Here is an 8,653-nt window from a genome sequence, read left to right on the forward strand (position 1 = left end):
CTGTCTCAAACTGATTTCATTGGTCTGATTCGATAACACGATTCACATGACATGAAATGTTACAGTCTATGCGTGGAATAAAGATAAGGATTTTTTATCGTTTTATAGATAATTCTGGTTTTGACTTTTTAAATATTGTGTTTTATCTGTTACACCGCAATTCAAAGCTGATGATATCATTAACTCATACTGTTAAATATGATTTTTAAATAAAGCCCTTTTAATAAAACAGTTAGGCTATTACCACTGATCTAGGCTATACATTAACAGATCAGTTGTTATTATGTTTTTTTTTTTTTATTCTATTTGGTTTTAGCTATAAAGATGCTGTCTGATGATAGCAGTTCCCTAAATAGCCTACTATAATTCAATACATACTTATTTAAGCACTTAACTAAAAATATAACTATTAAATAATAAAAAATCTGAATAAATAGTGGTTATAAATGTCAGTAAATGTCAGTGGTTCATGTCCGTTAAGTAAGATCTGACTCAAAATAATTATTTTTTCGAATTGGACATCGCTAATAGAAAGTCGAGTTTGAAAGTTTCGTATTATTGAAAGTGTTTTGTGTTGATATGTTAAAGTGTAAGTGTATAAACTCAGGATCATTAAGCCTGACCATGCATCTACGTTTTAAAGTTCCACACAACAATTTTAGACAAAAACTATAGCAGGGGTGCCTAATCCTGTTCCTGGGGATCTACCTACCTGCAGAGTTCAGATCCAACACTGATCCAACACACTTGTCTATAATTATTAAGTGCTTCTGAAGATGTTAATTAGCTGGTTCAGTTTATCAGGGTTGGAGCTGATCTCCAAGAACAGGATTGGAAACCCTCTTCAGTATAGTGTGAATGGGGCATTACAAGCCACTGTGCGCCCTCTGCAGGAGAAACACACTTCTAGCTGTACCAGTCATTCTACTGGTTTCAGTTCATTCAGCACCCTTAACTTCCTCACGTCAACAGGGGAGTTAGCTATTTTCTGGGGATAGCTATTTTTAGCAAACTGTAAATCAACATTGTTGGGAGCCAAATCTCTGATGAGAGTTCAGGTTTCTGTGGTCAATCTGGTGCAAGCATGTTGCATCAAGCTAAAGCCAAACTGACAAAAGAAACAACAATAGCGTTGAACCATTGCATAGAAGGAAAGAACAACTAATGAATCCAGCTAAAGTATAATCAATCAGCTTCAAACAGGATGGCAACATTCAAATTTACTTAAATGTTCATTTATTTTCTGGTATCCACCTTTTTCTTGAGCAAATAATGAGTGCCGCCATGATGGATTCTAACTTCCGTTTGTATGCTGTCCTCTTCCATTACCCATTGTTAAAACAGGGTGAAAAGAGTGATGGCATTACCAAACAGAAACTTTTTGAACATTACTAAAAATGAAAATGAGGGCAGGGTTAAGCTCAAAACATATTTCTTTAGTTTGTTGCTGTTGTTGTGGCAGTCAACAACAGCAACAAGAAATTCCTGGAAAGTATGTTTTGAGCACCATCAAATCTGAAGAATGTCCGTATACAGGGCCCCATATGTCTTGCATTTTAATCCAAAGAAGACTGACAAGAGAAAATGAGCATGTTTTGCCACACTTAAGTTAAAATACTCCCCACAAAAGCTAAATGTGCGCTCTTTTCATTTTAAGGACAAACCCCCCTGAACTTCACCCGATCGGGAGCTGTATATAGGATATGAGCGTCCATCTGTTTTAAATGTGGCTAACTTAAGGCAGCTTCATTTTATCAAGGCACTCATTAAACTTTGACGGGCGAGGCACTGACAAAAGACGGTCATTGCGACAATGTAGAGTAATGGTACTATGGAAACATGCATTTTAAACCATTTTCATGGGTTTACCGTTACATTATCAACTTGGAAAATATGCTAATTTTACTAGAAACAATAGGTTACTATCGTAACCCCGGTTCTCTGAAACATCGAGTGGAGAGATCAATCTATGGGAAGGGCATCCGTACCTGACCTCTGCAGAAGCATCCAATTGCACCAAGTCTGGCTAGACAGACAGAAGCGCGCAGCCAATGCCAGGTGAGGCCACACCCCCTTACCTACTGGCATATAACCGCTGGGCGCGCTGCTATTCCTCAGTAAGTATATTCGCTTCTCGTGCGGCAAGCGGGGCAAAGCTGGTGGATCTCTCCACTCGATGTTTCAGAGAACCGGGGTTACGATAGTAACCTATTGTTCTCTTTCATCATCTCGTGTTCGAGATCCACCTATGGGAGAGACATGGACAGCTCCCCGATTGCCCAATACACTCACAGTGAGGTTCTGAAAGCCAGAGAAAGACGGTCACCTCGGGGAGGCGGTGCCTGACACGTCCATTAATCATGAACCTGCAAAGGTGACGCCACACCTAACTGCTGTGGACAAGCAGGACATGAAACATGCATGAGACACATACATGATAGTAACCCCAACCCACCAAGGCACATAAACTATACCCATAAGGGAAGTAAATGTTTGGTGACAGGAATGAACATGCCCAGCCGGCCCATTCCTACTGTTTTTTTTTTTTTTTTCACAGGGTTACAGGGAAGAGCTAAGAAGACCCCACCCCTAAAACCGAATGTGCTACCGAGGTTCTGGTGACATCCAGCCGGTAGTAACGCACAAAGGTATGAGGAGAAGCCCAACTGGCAGCGGAGCAGATGTCCTGCAGTGACACTCCCCTAAACAAGGCCCAAGAGGCGGCTAAGCCCCTTGTGGAATGAGCTCTGATGCCCCTTGGGGGCTGCACTCCCTTTGCTTCATAAGCCATAGTTATAGCGTCCACAACCCAATGTGAGAGGCGTTGCTTCGAAATGGGACTCCCTCTGTGCGGGGGGGGGCCCATGAAACAAAGAGCTGGTCGCTCTTGCGGAAAGCGTTGGTCCTGGTCATACATGCCTGTAAAGCACGGACTGGACACAAAGCATTCAGCCTCTGATCCTCTAGAGAGGTAAAAGGTGGAGGGTGAAAAGCGGACAGCTCCAACACCTCCGAAGTGAACGCAGGGAAGCACTTCGGCATGAAGGCCGGGTTAGGCTTAAGGGAAACCTTATCTCCACTGAGGGAGAACTTAGTGCACGAGGGGTGAACCGAGAGTGCATGTAGCTCACTGACACGTTTAGCAGATGCCAAGGCCAAGAGCAAAGCTGTCTTGAAGGACAGCAGCTTAAGGGAAATACTCCCCAGAGGCTCAAAAGGATGTTGAGACAGCGCTTCCAGCACCATGGAGAGGTCCCACTCCGGAACAGTTCTCCTGATGACTGGCAAAGAGCGGCGTGCACCCTTCATAAATCTGCGGATTAGGGGGTGCTGCCCGACAGTAGACCCCTCAAAACCCACATGACAGGCTGAAATCGCAGCCAAGTAGACCTTAATGGGGGAAAAGGACCTCCCTTTTCCCATGAGGTCTTGAAGGAAACACAAAATATCAGGAACTGAGCACTGATAAGATGTGAGACCGCGCCCATCGCACCACCCTTCGAACACTTGCCACTTACAGTCATATAAGGACCGTGTAGAGACGGCCCTGGCATTCTGAATAGTGGCGACCACATGCGGCGAAAGCCCAAGTGCGTTCAGGTTCGTCCTCTCACGGGCCTGGCCCAGAGAGCCACCCTGTCTGGGTGGGGGTGGTAAATCTCCCCGTTGGCTTGGGACAATAGATCCGTGCGAACGGGAAAGCGCCACGGTTCGGCGTATAACAGAGGAATTATCTCCGCCAGCCATGGTGCCTTGGGCCACCTGGGTGCTATCAGAATGAGAGACAGGCCCTGCTCTCTCACCCTGGCCAATGTGGGAATTATCAGGCACAGGGGAGGAAAAGCATACAGGAGCACTCTGGGCCATGGGTGGGCCAGTGCATCTACCCCGAGGGGCGCGTCCATGTCCCTTAGAGAGAAGAACATAGGACAATGGTAGTTTTCGCGCGAGGCGAATAGATCTACGGTCGCCCGTCCGAATCTCATCCATAGCATTTCCACTATCTGCGGGTGAAGACGCCAATCTCCGTAGATTGGGTTTCCCCTTGATAGCAGATCCGCGCCTCTGTTCAGGATGCCCGGAACGTGAGTTGCGCGTAACGACAGGAAAACCCGTCTGCTCCACACCAAAAGCTTGTAAGCTAGAGTGTGGAGTTTCGACGAGCGCATGCCGCCCTGACGGTTGATATAAGCCACAGCCGTGGTATTGTCGCACCGTACTAGAACGTGATGTCCCTGCAGGCGAGGCAGAAAATGATTCAGAGCTTTCCAAATGGTTAAAAGCTCTAAATAGTTTATGTGCACTGAACGTAGTCTGTTTGGCCACAGACCGTTCACCGTTCTGCCCTCCTGGGTGGCACCCCAACCTGTTAAGGACGCATCTGTCGTCACCACTTTCCGCATCGTAACCGGCCCCAGAGGGGTTCCCCGTGCGTAAAAGTCTTCGCTCTCCCAGTGGCGCAAGGCTGCCGAGCAGGCGCGTGTCACTGTTACCGAGCGGCAAAGGTCGCGAATCGGGCTGAAATGTAGTGACAAAACCCATTTCATGAACGCCCTCATCCTCAGGAGTCCCAACGGCACAACTTGGGTGGATGAAGCCATGAGACCCTGCAGCCTGAGACATGTGCGATATTGCACTTTCGCCCCTACTCTGAACTGCGACAGACAGTTCATCAGAGAGCGAACGCGCTCTTGAGAGAGACGCGCTCACATGGAGACCGAGTTCAGCTCCAAGCCCAGGAAAATGACATTCTGACTGGGCGTGAACTTGCTCTTGCTCACATTCACTTGGAACCCGAGCGATGTGTTGTGCGCGAGCACACGGCCGGTGTCCTGCAACACCTTCTCCTTTGATTCGGCTATGATGAGCCAATCGTCTATGTAAGTCAGGATTCTCAGACCTGATATTCTCAAAGGTGCTAAGCCCGCCTCCGCGCACAGACAGAAAAACCGGGGACTCAAACTGAGTCCAAACGGAAGAAATGGAAGCTTTAGCTTAAGTTCTGTCAGGAAGACTCAATCAGCGCGCCATGTATTACCTCATCCCTATCCAATCAGGTGTTAACAGTCACAGTATATAAGATTGGTACTTACACTTGTCTGAGTTCGCAGATGCTGACGCTGCCATTCATGCTCTCGTTCAGTCGCCAGCCAACATGTTTCAGGACACGCATACTGTTTACTATTATTGAGTTCCGACGATGGATATGTCCCGCCGTATCTCCTGCTACACGTCGAGGTTCCCGCGTTCAGTGCCGCATCTCCCCGTAGGCACAGTGGTCTTCAGAGAGTTTTTTATCAGCCAAGGCCTCTCATGAGAAGTTCTGCTCCTCTAGGCCTAAAACACCCCGGGTCACCAATCAGTTTCCATTTCACGTCATCAAAAGCCTCAACAGCATCAGCTCAGACAGGATAATCCGGCAGGAAGAGAACTATGTCATCCTCAACAACTTGTCCAGGAAAATAACCTCGCTGTCTGCACGGGTGCATTATCCCGCAGATCACCGATCCACCGTATTGAATCAACAACTCTGCAAGTCACGAGAGGCGATCTTCTCTCGCTGGTTCAAGTTCAAGCTCCAACTCCAAGGCTTTCAAGTCGGTTTTTCAAGTTTTGGTAGGCGCTTCCATCGGCCACTGTTAATATGTCCCCTCTTTCATGATTAAACTTCATCCAGGTAAGTATTTCTCCGTTGCTTCCTATACCAGCGGCAGAGTTAAAATTGGAGTCCACGGTGACGTGGCGTACGTGTTCTAATTACTACTGTTTTGCAGACTGCAACGGGGCGGTTAGCTCGCCTTAAAGGGGAAATGTCATAGCAAGTGTAAGCAAGTTTCGCGTCACCGATATTCCACAGTACTAATCTAATATCAGCATTGTCGATACTACGCTCTTGTGGGCAGTTTGCAAATACCCACTAACAACTGAGTAACTGATTTAAAAATAAATAAATATATAAATAAACCTGAGTTAAGGAGAGCAAGTTGTTCATTTGGCTGTTATGCATACTGTAGTGGATATCTCTACAATGGCATTTGGTACAATGGTATTTACATAAGTGTTGTAATTTCATAAACAGTGGTGGACAGTAACGAAGTAAATGTAATTCGTTACTGTACTTAAGTAGCTTTTTTGCGTATCTGTACTTTACTCAAGTATTTACATTTTGGGAGACTTTTACTTTAACTCCACTACATTTCAAAGTCAAACATCTTACTTTTTACTCTACTACATTTTCAAAATCAGTCGTTCCTTTTTATTTATGAGTGGATAAAAACGTAACTAGTCAAACGAGCCGCCAATCACAGTACAGCGCGCGCGCGCGCTTTGTTTTGAACTTGCCTTGGCGGTCTCTACTAAGCGCGAACCAGGGGTGCGTTTCCCGAAAGCATCGTTAGCCAACTATGGTCGCAAGTTGGTCGCAAATCCCATTGAACTCTATTAGTAACGACGGAACTTGCGACCATAGTTGGCTAACGATGCTTTCGGGAAACGCACCCCAGAGCCGTTAAATATGAGAGTTACGAACATAGATGGTTGTGACAGGGATCTCGCCGCCGCGCGGCCACATTAGGCCGGATTCACATATAGCGCCTAAAAACGCGTAGAAAACGCTGGGCGCGCCGCATTCTCCTTTTTCCAAAGCGCTAGGGCGGTTGCGCTCCGGTTGGTTCTTGTCACGTGACCTACTGTGCGCTTATGGTGCGCTTGCGGCATTCTGAAAAGTTGAGATGTTTTTATCTCGATGCGGCGCGGGTGCGACGCGCGTCGCTTCCATTACGAGCGCGCATACCGCGCGCCTACGTTTGAAATAACGAACTTGAGCGCGCAAAAGACGCGATAGCGTACCCTTATTCGTTTAGCTCTTAATAGTTCCAAACAAATCGCGTTGACAATGATTTTAAGCGGGACAGAGAGCAGCAGCTATTATTGCAGCAATTATTGGTAAGTATTGACGCATAATGTACATTGCTTACGTTGCCACTAAAATGACTTGCATATAATAGCTTTTTTTTCTGGGGAGTAGCCTAGCAGAAACACTGCATTAATGCGTTTTTGTGTTTAATTTTGGAGGGAAATTGGCTGCTCCCATAACATAGAATATAGAATATATATATATATATATGCACGTGCGCGCGTGTGTGAATATGTGTGTTGTATATATATATATATATATATATATATATATATGTAACCCCTCCACCCGGGTCCTACTCGCCCCGCTCTGTGCGGGCCTCGAACCCAGGTCTCCGGCGTGAGAGTCAGGCGCTCTAACAAGGAGGCTAAAGACTGCAGCCTCTAGCGTCTGTCGCTAGAGCACCTATTGAGATCAGAGGAGTGAGGTTTACTCGCACATCGACTACTAGCTGGCCTCCGTTACACTCACCCCCCTAAACCTCACTCCCATCCGGGTCACGGCACCAATGTAACCCCTCCACCCGGGTCCTACTCGCCCCGCTCTGTGCGGGCCTCGAACCCAGGTCTCCGGCGTGAGAGTCAGGCGCTCTAACAAGGAGGCTAAAGACTGCAGCCTCTAGCGTCTGTCGCTAGAGCACCTATTGAGATCAGAGGAGTGAGGTTTACTCGCACATCGACTACTAGCTGGCCTCCGTTACATATATATATCAGACTAATTAATGTCATTTCATTAATAGATTGGTGTGCCAAGAGTGACATTACTCTTCACTTATACTGAGTTAAGCAAGAGTCTTGTGACAAATTATAATAGGACATTATAGCCATAAAAAATTCAAAGTACTTGGATACTTAAGTACATTTGAAGTCAAATACTTTTGTACTTTTACTCAAGTGAATGTTTAAAGGCAGCACTTCTACTTTTACTTGAGTAATATTTTACCTTGAGTATCTTTACTTTTACTCAAGTACATCGTATGTGTACTTCGTCCGCCACTGTTCATAAACAACTATTTTCAACATATTTAGGCCTACTTTAAATTCATATTATAAGTCCCTTAACGAAAATTAGATCTACAATATTGGAAATGTGTACAATCGGTGTAATATTCAACCTTTCCTGGTGACTACTTAATCCACTGATATGCGTGATAGAAATATTTTATGTGATGGGTATTTCCACATTAATGTACAGAAAAATGCAGACTAAGGATGCTCCTGTCAAAGGCCACTCATCCTTTGCAAAAACTGTTAACTCAGTAGAACTAACAGTCATATTAGTTTTATCAAGTCAAACCAATCAACAGAACTAATCAGTGAAGGAGACTCGAGTGGCATTGTCTTTGCTCAACTGTATGATTTACATGTTCATGTATCTTTCTATTCAAGAGTCTCAACTGTTGTTGTGGCCAGCGATGAATGGGGCTATTTCTGCAAAGAGCAACTCGGGAGCCACGTCAGGCATATGCTCCGCATCTGCGCCATCACCATATAGTGGTGATGGCGCAGTGGATAAGACACATGCCTTTGGTGTGAGAGACCCGGGTTTGAATCCACTGCGAGACACCAAGCAACAGCAGAGGACAGACTCAGGGAGCACCATGTGTCCCTGAGCAAGACACTTAACCCCTAGTTGCTCCAGAGGCATGTGACCTCTGACATGTATAGCAATTGTAAGTCGCTTTGGATAAAAGCGTCAGCTAAATGAATAAATGTAAATGTAAATCTGAGAAAAGGA

At 45.7% G+C, this 8,653-nt stretch overlaps 1 protein-coding gene and 1 pseudogene across 1 annotated transcript in view; one reads left to right on the forward strand and one right to left on the reverse strand.

Annotated features, from left to right (window-relative positions):
- The window catches only part of rpf1 (ribosome production factor 1 homolog), a 50,850-nt gene extending 44,353 nt beyond the window's left edge, over positions 1–6,497 (forward strand). The window contains exon 10 of the mRNA XM_056243585.1: positions 6,487–6,497. The gene's annotated coding sequence lies outside the window, so the exon portion shown is untranslated. The remainder of the gene's footprint in view (positions 1–6,486) is intronic.
- Positions 2,553–4,968, reverse strand: LOC130078091 (uncharacterized; annotated as a pseudogene).
- Positions 6,498–8,653: the final 2,156 nt, after the last annotated feature.

Source organism: Rhinichthys klamathensis, unplaced genomic scaffold, assembly GCF_029890125.1.
Source record: "Rhinichthys klamathensis goyatoka isolate OS25496 unplaced genomic scaffold, OSU_Roscu_1.1 h1tg000814l_1, whole genome shotgun sequence".
Taxonomy (NCBI): Eukaryota; Metazoa; Chordata; class Actinopteri; order Cypriniformes; family Leuciscidae; genus Rhinichthys; species Rhinichthys klamathensis.